At 36.3% G+C, this 9,972-nt stretch overlaps 1 long non-coding RNA gene across 4 annotated transcripts in view; it reads left to right on the forward strand.

Annotated features, from left to right (window-relative positions):
• Nucleotides 1–8,922, forward strand: part of LOC130273639 (uncharacterized) — a 40,169-nt gene extending 31,247 nt beyond the window's left edge. For all 4 annotated transcript variants that reach the window (XR_008844067.1, XR_008844068.1, XR_008844070.1 and 1 more), the window contains one exon: nucleotides 8,453–8,922. This is a non-coding gene — a long non-coding RNA (uncharacterized LOC130273639). The remainder of the gene's footprint in view (nucleotides 1–8,452) is intronic.
• The last annotated feature ends 1,050 nt before the right edge of the window (nucleotides 8,923–9,972 follow it).

The raw sequence follows: 9,972 nt of genomic DNA on the forward strand, positions 1-9,972 counted from the left end.
AAAGGATAAAATAAGAATCACCAGTTTCATACTATAGATACTAGTATAGCAAACTAGTTCTATATGCCTTCTGTAGGAAGAAGAAATCCATTTTACTAGACTGAATGAGAAACAAAGTACAAAAAGTAAAGAAGTAGAGTGAATCCATATGTGTAAAAGACATCTATTTTTGGTAATTGATTCTGAATTATTAGGCAGGCTGTTTGTATAGGATGCCACAATGACAGAATAAATCATATGACTGCCTGGTTTTAATGCACACAGCATGAGTACAGTAATGTAATGTACAGTAATGTACAGGAAATTCTTGTCTTTTTGGAACACAGTGCTCTCTGCTGACATCACGAGCACATTGCTCTCTACTGACATCTCTGTCCATTTTCGGAACTGTCCAAAGCAGCATATGTTTGCTATGGGGATTTTCTCCAACTCTTGACAGTTCTTAAAATGGACAGAGATGTCAGCAGAGAGCACTGTGCTCATGATGTCAGCAGAGAAAAGAAAATAATTTCCTCTGTAGTATTCCACAGCTAATAAGTACTGGAAGGATTAAGATTTTTTTTTTAATAGAAGTAATTTACAAATCTGTTTAACTTTCTAGCACCAGTTGAAAAAAAAAGTTTTCCACTGGAGTACCCCTTTAAGTCCCAGTCTTGTCCTGGAATAACTATGTTAGCATCTAAAATTGTCCCTTTTACTTTTGATTGTGCTGAGACTCCCAACAATCACTAGAACAAGTGGGGAGAAGCATGATGTTATGCGCTTCACTCCACAGCTTGCAGCAATCTCTGTTCAGCATTAATAGACAGGCTCCATTATAGCTAGATGTAGATTGCTGTGAGCCAGGGAGTGAAGCGCATAACTGAATGCTTCTCCCTGCACATTCTAATGACCAATCATGGATACATGTCACACAAACCCTGGAGCCCAGGAGATTCAACAGGGATTATACAGTGATTTTGTCCTGCATTTTTTGGTTTGAAAATAAAACAAAAAAAAAACGCCTGAATAAACACCAGTGCAATTTCCTGCATCTGGCCTTTTTTTCTGCCATTTTTCATTTGTGTGGAAATTACATTTTTGGCCCCTTTGGTGTTTTGTTTTCCACTTTTTTTTCCTCTCTTTTTTGACAGTTTTTGAGTAGTACTACTACTCCCAGCATGGAACAGACTGTTCCATGATGGGAGTAGTAGTACCTGTACTAATAGACATATCCCCCCAGGTGTCAGTCCTGACACCCACTGTGATCCTCCTGTATAACATATAGATGCGGCCGGCTGTTCTTCTATGGTCCCCTGCACTGACATATATATATATACACATATTCCTATTTCCCACAGAGTTGTGATTGGCTGGAACCATCTGGCCAGTCACAGCTCTCTGCGGGAAATATGAATAGGTGTATATATATATATATATATATATATATATATATATATATACAGCAGTGAAGGGGACCATAGAAGACCGGCCGGCCGCATCTATACATTATACAGGAGGATCGCAGCAGACTCGGGGCGATCTGTCAATTAGTACAGGTACTACTACTCCTATCATGGAAGAGTGTGTTCCATGCTTGGAGTAGTAGTACCACCTAAAAAAATAAAGAATAAAAAGGGAAAAACACACACGCACTACATTTTTATTATTGTCGGCTATTTTTTAGTGCCCTGCCCACCCACATAAATTTAACCCTGTTTAAAAATTAATAAAAATTTTGTTGTAAAAAAGATACATTTCGTTAAATACAATTTTTTCCATCACTATGGTATCTTTTTTTATTTTATTTTTTTTATGGTACCCTACGAAATTTTATTAAAATAGGTATCTCCATCACTTTTTTGGATCGCTAAAGTCCAAAAGAGAATAAAAAACGCCTGAAAAAAATGCCAAAGTTAAAACAGACATGGCGCTTTTCTTGGCGTTTTTTTTACTTCCATAGACTTCTATGGGAGAAAAATGCCACGATTTCAGGGGGGAAAAACGCCAGTGGCTCAACATTTTGCAAAACCATCAAGGAGCTGAAAAACGCCAAAAAAGAGTGAAAAAATGCCAAAAGGATTTTTAAAAATGACAAACTGAAAAACGCCAAGTGGAAAAAGGAATTTTGCGATTTCTCATAGATTTACAGCTAACATCTAGCTGCATCGTTTTTTGGCCGAAAAAACGCCATGCGGCAGAATTGGCGTTTCCCCCCCTCCCTCCCAAAAGAAAAAAACCAAGTAGAAACTTAGCCTAAGATAGAGAGTTTCTACTGAGGGCCCATGCACTAATAATTATGGTAAAATCTTAAATATTTTCCTTATATCCATTGTGCTGATTTGTAACTCCCTTTTCTTTCTTTAGAGATGCCCAATGTTTGATTATTTGCAGTCATTTAAATTTGGCATGTCCTACTTTACCTTTGCTTGCTTTTTATTTTTTTATTTATTTATTTTTTTACTCTTAAGTTTGTATTATATTCAATACAATTAGACTGGTCATGAGAAGTTGTTAAGACTTCGGCATGCGCTACCCAGAATAAGTCTCCGAAACGTATATTGATTTGAATAGACAACTTTCAGCTTATGTCTCTTGAAGTGTATCAGCAAGTCATAATCCTTCACCCACTGCCTCTATTCACATTTATTTGCCAGTGGTCTTGATAAATAGTTTTCACAACTGGCCATGTAACATTTATCTGCACATCATTTCTGCTACCTGCAATTCAGCAGCACACTCAAGTGATTTATGTGACGTTATTCCAGCATCCTGCACAAATAGCCCAAGTTCTAATTCAAAACCAAGTGTCTCTTCACCAGTGACAGACATAGCCTGTACATATCCATTCTGCTCTACTACATTATTTTTTACACTTCAGTTTTCATCCAATAAGGTTATCTACAAACTATTTAAATATAATGTTAATGAAACAGCATGGGGACTTGTGTAAATGTAAACTAATACCAAATACCAGAATTGAGAGAAATTTTTTTTTTCTTTTTGTTACATCACATCTCACAAAACTGGAATAAAAAGTGATTAAAACGTCTGATCAATGCCAAAATGGTGCCAATAAGATTCAGATTATGGTGCAAAAAATTGCTTTGTGGATAGAAAAGTAAAAAAAAAGGTTATTGAAGTCAGAAAATGTAAATGTTATAATTAAAAAAAAAAATTTAAAGTAGGAAAAGATGAAAGACGCTATACAAATAAGGTATCGTTGTCATTAAATCAGTCTGAAGAATACAGATAACATGTCAATTTTACCACACTGCACAGTATAAAAATGCTGCTAAAAACAGATCAGACAAGATGGTTATCCCCTATAATAATTTCCAAAAATGAAATAAAAAAAAATTACAATTAAAAAAAAAAACATAAGGAGAAAAGAACATTATTCAGTATATAACTAATACATTCCCTTTATCATGCATTGCCTATACAGAAAGACACATGAATAGTGCTGCTTTATTGATCCTTATGACCCCTGCCTCTGGTCATACTATATACGCTCTTAAAAACCACAACTTTACTTTAACTCGGTCCACTGAGATTTTATTTTTATGAATGATGATGATCTCAGACCCAGACTCAGATTGGACAGACGCTGATATGTATAACTGTACAGCTAAAGTTTATAGTCCATTAAAAATAAGTCATCCTGAATAATTTTAAAACAAAGGGATTAACGTGTATTTTAACCAAGAAGCCATAGTAGATGTCACTTTAGCTGGACCAAGATCCCACAAAGATCCTACAGGAAGAGCTAAACAGGCATCTGCACAATCTTTCCTTCTGACTTCTATATGAATCTGCTGGTCATGAATAAACCAGTAAGCCTTTACTGTTATGAATTATTGATAAATGATATATCGTGATGTAGTTTAGATAAAATACAGACTATTATTACCATAACTGTTGTCCTTGTAGTATTCATTATGCTGAAATGATTTCTAGTATTTGTAATGTCCAAACAATTGATCACTAATGGACCAAGGACATGTCTTCACTGAAGCAAGTGACTCATTGCCTTAAATGAACATGTACTCTACACGTACTCTACAACGTATAGTTTATTGTGATTTGACAGAGTTAGAAAACATTTTCATTAATTTGTTTGCTGTTACTTGTGAGTTCAACATAATCAGCATTTCAGATTCTTTATTCATAAAAAGCTTCAATTCTCAAGAGCACATTGAATAACAACTAAGCAACTGCATACTTACGTTTAAAATGCTTATTTGCATCGACATTTCACTCTTATGAAATTCCTGTTTTTTCCTGTTGCTGATAGAAATTTTGGGGTACAGACAGTAAGAGCGTTTTAATTATGATCTGCAAAAGGTTTACAAACACCAAGAGAAAAATTGCTCTATCCACAATGATATAGCTTTTTGTGAATAAATCCATTAAAAAGGTGTGACATATCTGCACACACAATCACATTGAGACAAACGCCAGCACTTATTGGAAGAGCATCACTGGCAACGCTTACAAAAGAACCCCTGGGAATGACCAGATGGACAGGTTTCGTGTCTTGCAACTCTTAGTCATAATCACATGTTGCTACAATTCAGACTAAGAGTCGCAGGACTCAAATGCATTCTTATACTATGTTTAACAGATCCTCAATAAAGAAGTGTTTTACTTTCAACAATTGCTGTCCTTTTGGATCAATGTGATTGAGTGTGCAGTCTGTTTGAGGGGTTTGCTGTGCAACACCCCCAAGTGAGCTGACTTATTGGACTTTACTGTAGATATCTATTCAAGGCTATGAACATGACAAGGGGACATTTATGATGCAGTTTACTATTTGGTCTCATATTGGAAAAAATATATATATGAAGAATAAATGTTATATTATTTATCACATTACTTTCAATTGCACTTCATACGTACAATACAAAAGTAGTTTAAAAGATACACAAAAAATATATCACACACTAGAAAAACAATAAAAATACATGTAAAGTGTGTACAGGGAAAAAGTACATACAGTATTATGCAAAAGGTTTAGGCAGGCATGGAAAAAATGCTGCAAAGTAAGAATGCCTTCAAAATAGAAGTGTTAATAATTTAGTTTTATCAAATAACTAAATACAATATGAATGAACAGAAGGGAAATTAACCCCTTAAGGACTGGGCCAATTTTAATTTTTGCACTTTCATATTTTCTGCCCCGTTCTTTAATAGCCATAACAGTTTTTCTTTTTTTGAAGGCATAGGGTGTTCACACCAGATATTGATTAGATATAAATTTCTCTTCTGTTTTTTTTATTTTATTTAAATTTTGTAAAATAAACTAGCACTTTGGTTTTTGAAAGGATTCATAATGTGCGGCATTTTTCTACACATACCTTAAACTTTTGCACAGTAATGTATATCCTAAAATAAGTTTCTATAAGTGTATAGTCCCTTTCTAGTTTTTCATATAAGTGGGACGTTAAAAACCATATAGAAGCACTCATATATTTCTTCACAGTCCAAGAATGACCACAATGACAGTCATAAACAAATCACAGTTAAGAGTCTCTGCCCAGCAGATTTTATATAGGCTTTTTCAATTATACTCCTTTAGTTCAGTTAGCAGACCCCTCTGACTAGATCAGTGGACCCCATAGATAATATCTCCTCACAGTGACTACATTTAATTACTCCAGACCATATAAACAGTAATATTATCATACAAGTGCTCAGTATAATCATACTATAAATGCAGAGAGTTCATAGAGTACAGTACACTTATTTCCAGTGGTTAACAGGCCTGGACTACGGAGAAAACATATTTTAAACCCCCTAACCTTGTAGTAGTCTCGACAGAGTTTGCTGCTGCTCTTGGTTTTAAAGGAGTAGTATTGTTAAAATTTTCTTCATCCTATTGTGCCCGGGCTGAAAAAAAAAATAAATAAATAAATATATACTCACCTTCTGCCATTCCCCCATTGCGCAGCTATAGCTCTTCGGTCCTCTGGTCCGGTCTCCTTCCTTCTTCCGTGTGCACGGATTGTCACACTGCAGTCAGTGTATCGCCAGCCGCAGTGTTGTCCTGCCTCGGCCTGTGATAGGCTGAGAAAACTGTCATGTAAGGAGCCCAGGCCCCGCCTTCTCCCTGCTGCCCGGGCTCCTTACATTACACTGCACTCAGCCTATCACTGGCCGATAAGAAATGAGAGAGCGCTCCATAGTGTAAAACCGCCAATGTAAGGTTTTTTGCAGCCTGGGCACAATAGGACGAAAAATGTTTTCACAATACTACTCCTTTAACCGAACCCTCCCCATCCCTACCCCATATAGCAGTAGCCTACTGCTACAAAAAAGCCACCGAGATATTCCCCTAAATATAATGGTGGCAACCTCCCTTTAGTGGTCTACTAATAATACATTCTTAGTGCTTTCTCACAGTAATAAAAGTAATAGTCATCTAGCTCCATTTCCTATGAAGCTCATTCTGTTGTCCTCTTTCGCAGTCAGCTTTTCAGCGCCGGCAGGCTGTATAATGTAAATACATTGGGAGTACCTGTCATCTTGTAGACTACAGGCCAGTTTAGGCCCACAACAAGACTCTGGTATAAGACACAGTAGTGGAGTAGAGTAAATTCCGTAGAGCACTATTAAACTGTATCTGCAACCTGAGACTGCAGACATGCAGCCATCGTTGAAAATTGAGCATGCCTTGGTATTACCCGCCTAGTGCTAAAAACAGGTTGGCCAGGATGCGACCTTCTCAAATTGTGGTTACCAGCTGCTACAGCATTCGTTATTTCATAGATCACCAGGATCTCCTGTAGGCAAGGTTTTTCTGTTTACTTTTATCTTTCTTTTCTATGTTTAGTGTTACATTAAGGGTCTATTCACACATACAGTATTCTGCGCCGAGTTGACAAGCAGGATTTCAAGCTGTGTTCAGTCATTCAGTTTACATTGAAATCTGCAGCAGAAAATCCTGCGCATCAAATCTGCGCATCAAATCCGTGCAGAATACTTTACGTGTGAATAGACCCAAAATTAACATTTTAAATATTTGTTGAAAATCGTAGTATCATTACTAACATAATATATTGTACAGGAATGACCAGTGGATAGGACAGCCCTAAAATTCAGCAGACATAGAAATAATTTGTGTTAGATCTTTTTTTGAACTGCTCTGTTTCAATGTCGGAAAAGCATGAATAAGATTCTTTTTTCTATCGTAGCAAATGTAGCACATTCAAAGCCAGGTCTTTAAATTGCCATCTCATAAATATATATAAAGTATCAAAGTTCTGACCTTTCTCCTACACGCATAAATACAGATAAAGGAGGATATGTCAGGTGTAAAGCATGTTGAACATCAAATACTTCTAAAATTATCTAATGAATAGCTCATTAAAATATTTAAGCTGCATTAATTGAATGTGTCCTATCTTTAAATTTGTTAACGCCTCGTAGAGCCGCAAATTCCCAGTCATGGATTCTCTCATTAATAGTAGATTAGGCAGACCCAGTCATTTGTGGATTGATTTACTTCTATCATATTGGTCATCAGAAGGGTTAAAGTGATTATTGACAGAAGGTTTCTCTATATGTTGACTGCTATTTTACATATTGTATAATTCTCTTTAATCCCAGTGTAATTCAATTATTTTCAAGCACAAAAAATTGTGATTGTACCAAGAATGCTATGGTATTGTTTTATATACGACAACTTAAAACATATCTAACAGCATTGCACAGTTTTACTGAACTTTCCGGATAATATGTGTACTGGGAACTTAGATGACAAGGTAAGATTATTCAGTTGACCAGAATGAAGAGATTTATTTGTCATGGGTATATAAGGTGCAAGGTCTTCAGCAACAATAACCAGGCCTAGTAGAAGTTGCTGAAAAAAAGGAAAAATAATAACAAGGACACTGTTACACAATATCAATCTGAAAGCTTGGTCTCTTAAATGAGGGTAACACACTTAAAGGGGTATGTTTGAAAACAAAAATATTTTCAAATCAACTGGTGCCAGAAAGTTATATAGATATGTAAATTACTTTTTTAATCCTAATCCTTCCAGTTCTTATCAGCTGCTGTATGCTCCAGAGGAAGTTGTGTAGTTCGTTCGAGTCTGAACACAGTTCTCTCTGCTGACACCTCTGTCCGTGTCCGGAACTGTCCGGAGCAGGAACAAATACCCATAGCAAATTTCTTCTGCTCTGGACAGTTCCTGACACACACGGGGGCGTCAGCAGAGAGCACTGTGGTCAGACTGGAAAGAACTACGCAACTTCCTCTGGAGAATACAGCAGCTGATAAATACTGTAAAGATAAAGACTTTTAAAATTACAGATCTGTATAACTTTCTGGCACCATGTGATTTAATTTTTTATTTTACCTCTGAAGTACCCATTTAAATAGAATGCCAAAATTGGTAACCGTATCTTTTCTAAGTAAAACCTTGTTCAATAATAACTCATTGACACCAGTCTCAATTGCATTCTAGGTGGTCCAGACTGCTCTGCAGAATCTTCACCCGTTCCTCAGGCTGTCTAGGGTCCACTAGAACCGAAGCTGATTTCTTCATACAAACTGGAACCTCTCCATACACTCAACTGATTCTTCTTCTGAAACAGTAGAAACAAGAAACACAAGCAATCACTTTCCTTCAGGATTCTTAAAAGGACAGTTATTTTATTCTCTCTAAGGTTGTTTGTCAAATAACCACTGTCGTTTTCTATGGGGTACAGGTAGACCTGTACCATTTCCACAATATATTAACAGCATATTACTGTCTTGTTAATAAAGCATATATATAGCAGTCAGCCATAACTTTTAAACATATTCCCTGTCTTATATTTAGGACACAGATGAATACTATGCAGCATCAGGAAGCCATTAGTTCCACAAGCTTGTAGGCCACAAGGAGCCTTAAGAATGAGCTGATCTGGCTGACAGAATTAAAGCAACATATAAAGTTGTGCCTAGCTATTCACTAGCTTTTATATATAAAAAGAACAAACACTTAAAAGGGCACTACTAGTGTAGTAAAATCTGAAACTTTTGTCATAAAAGCTAGTGAATACCTAGGCACAACTTTATATGTTGCTTTAATACTGTAAGCCAGATCTGCGAGCTGCTGCACCAACCCGAAACAAATCTCCTGTTGTCCTTGCAGTATTATCGCAACGGCCATAATAGCATAAAAAAATTGCAGCAATATAACAAAAGCACTGAGGCACTTGTCCGAATCATGTATCACACTTGCATTCAATAAAGTGGAAACAGACCAGGGCAAGTGCCTATGTGATTTTCTTTTCTTGCTGCTATTTGGATTATAGATGCCGAATCTGTATAGCTGATTTGTGCAATGCTGAGGCCTGTGAATTATTGACCGTGAGTCTTGGGCACCAACAGATACCTGTCACCTAGGTGGAGGTCCAGGCAGAGCCAGCAGGCAGTTACTCTTTAGATACAGTCCATAAAAAATATGTATAACCACTACCTAACCAACAAAACTGTAAAATTACACTGTAGAGTTTCAATATTGTGGAACTTATATCCAGGTTTAATAAAAGAGATAAAAAAAAATACACAGTAACTAATTTCAACGTGTATTGCACGTCTTCGTCATGCTATTAACAAACCAGTAACAACATTTTACCAATGAAAAAAACACATCTATATCCCAATACACAGTGCCCATATATACCTTTTTTTTTTTATAGTATTGTCATTGTGGGAACAAGTAAAAGTGAGTATTTTTTTTTCTGGTGCACCTTTACTATGGGTGCACTTTAATTTTGCTTGGAGCTCTAAACTCTAAACTCTATTACTGTGTCAGGCACTTTTATCCCCTAGGGCACTATTCGGCACTATTTTGGGGGTTAGCTAAAGTTGTGAAGTTACCAGGGACAGCAGCATGCACAATACTTGGGAAGATACATAATTTAGTTAAAGTTGCAGCAGTATTGGATATTTGTGTTGACGTTGGGAAATAAGTATGTCAGAAAGAAGTCTTCATGG

Source organism: Hyla sarda, chromosome 5 (genome assembly GCF_029499605.1).
Source record: "Hyla sarda isolate aHylSar1 chromosome 5, aHylSar1.hap1, whole genome shotgun sequence".
Classification (NCBI taxonomy): domain Eukaryota; kingdom Metazoa; phylum Chordata; class Amphibia; order Anura; family Hylidae; genus Hyla; species Hyla sarda.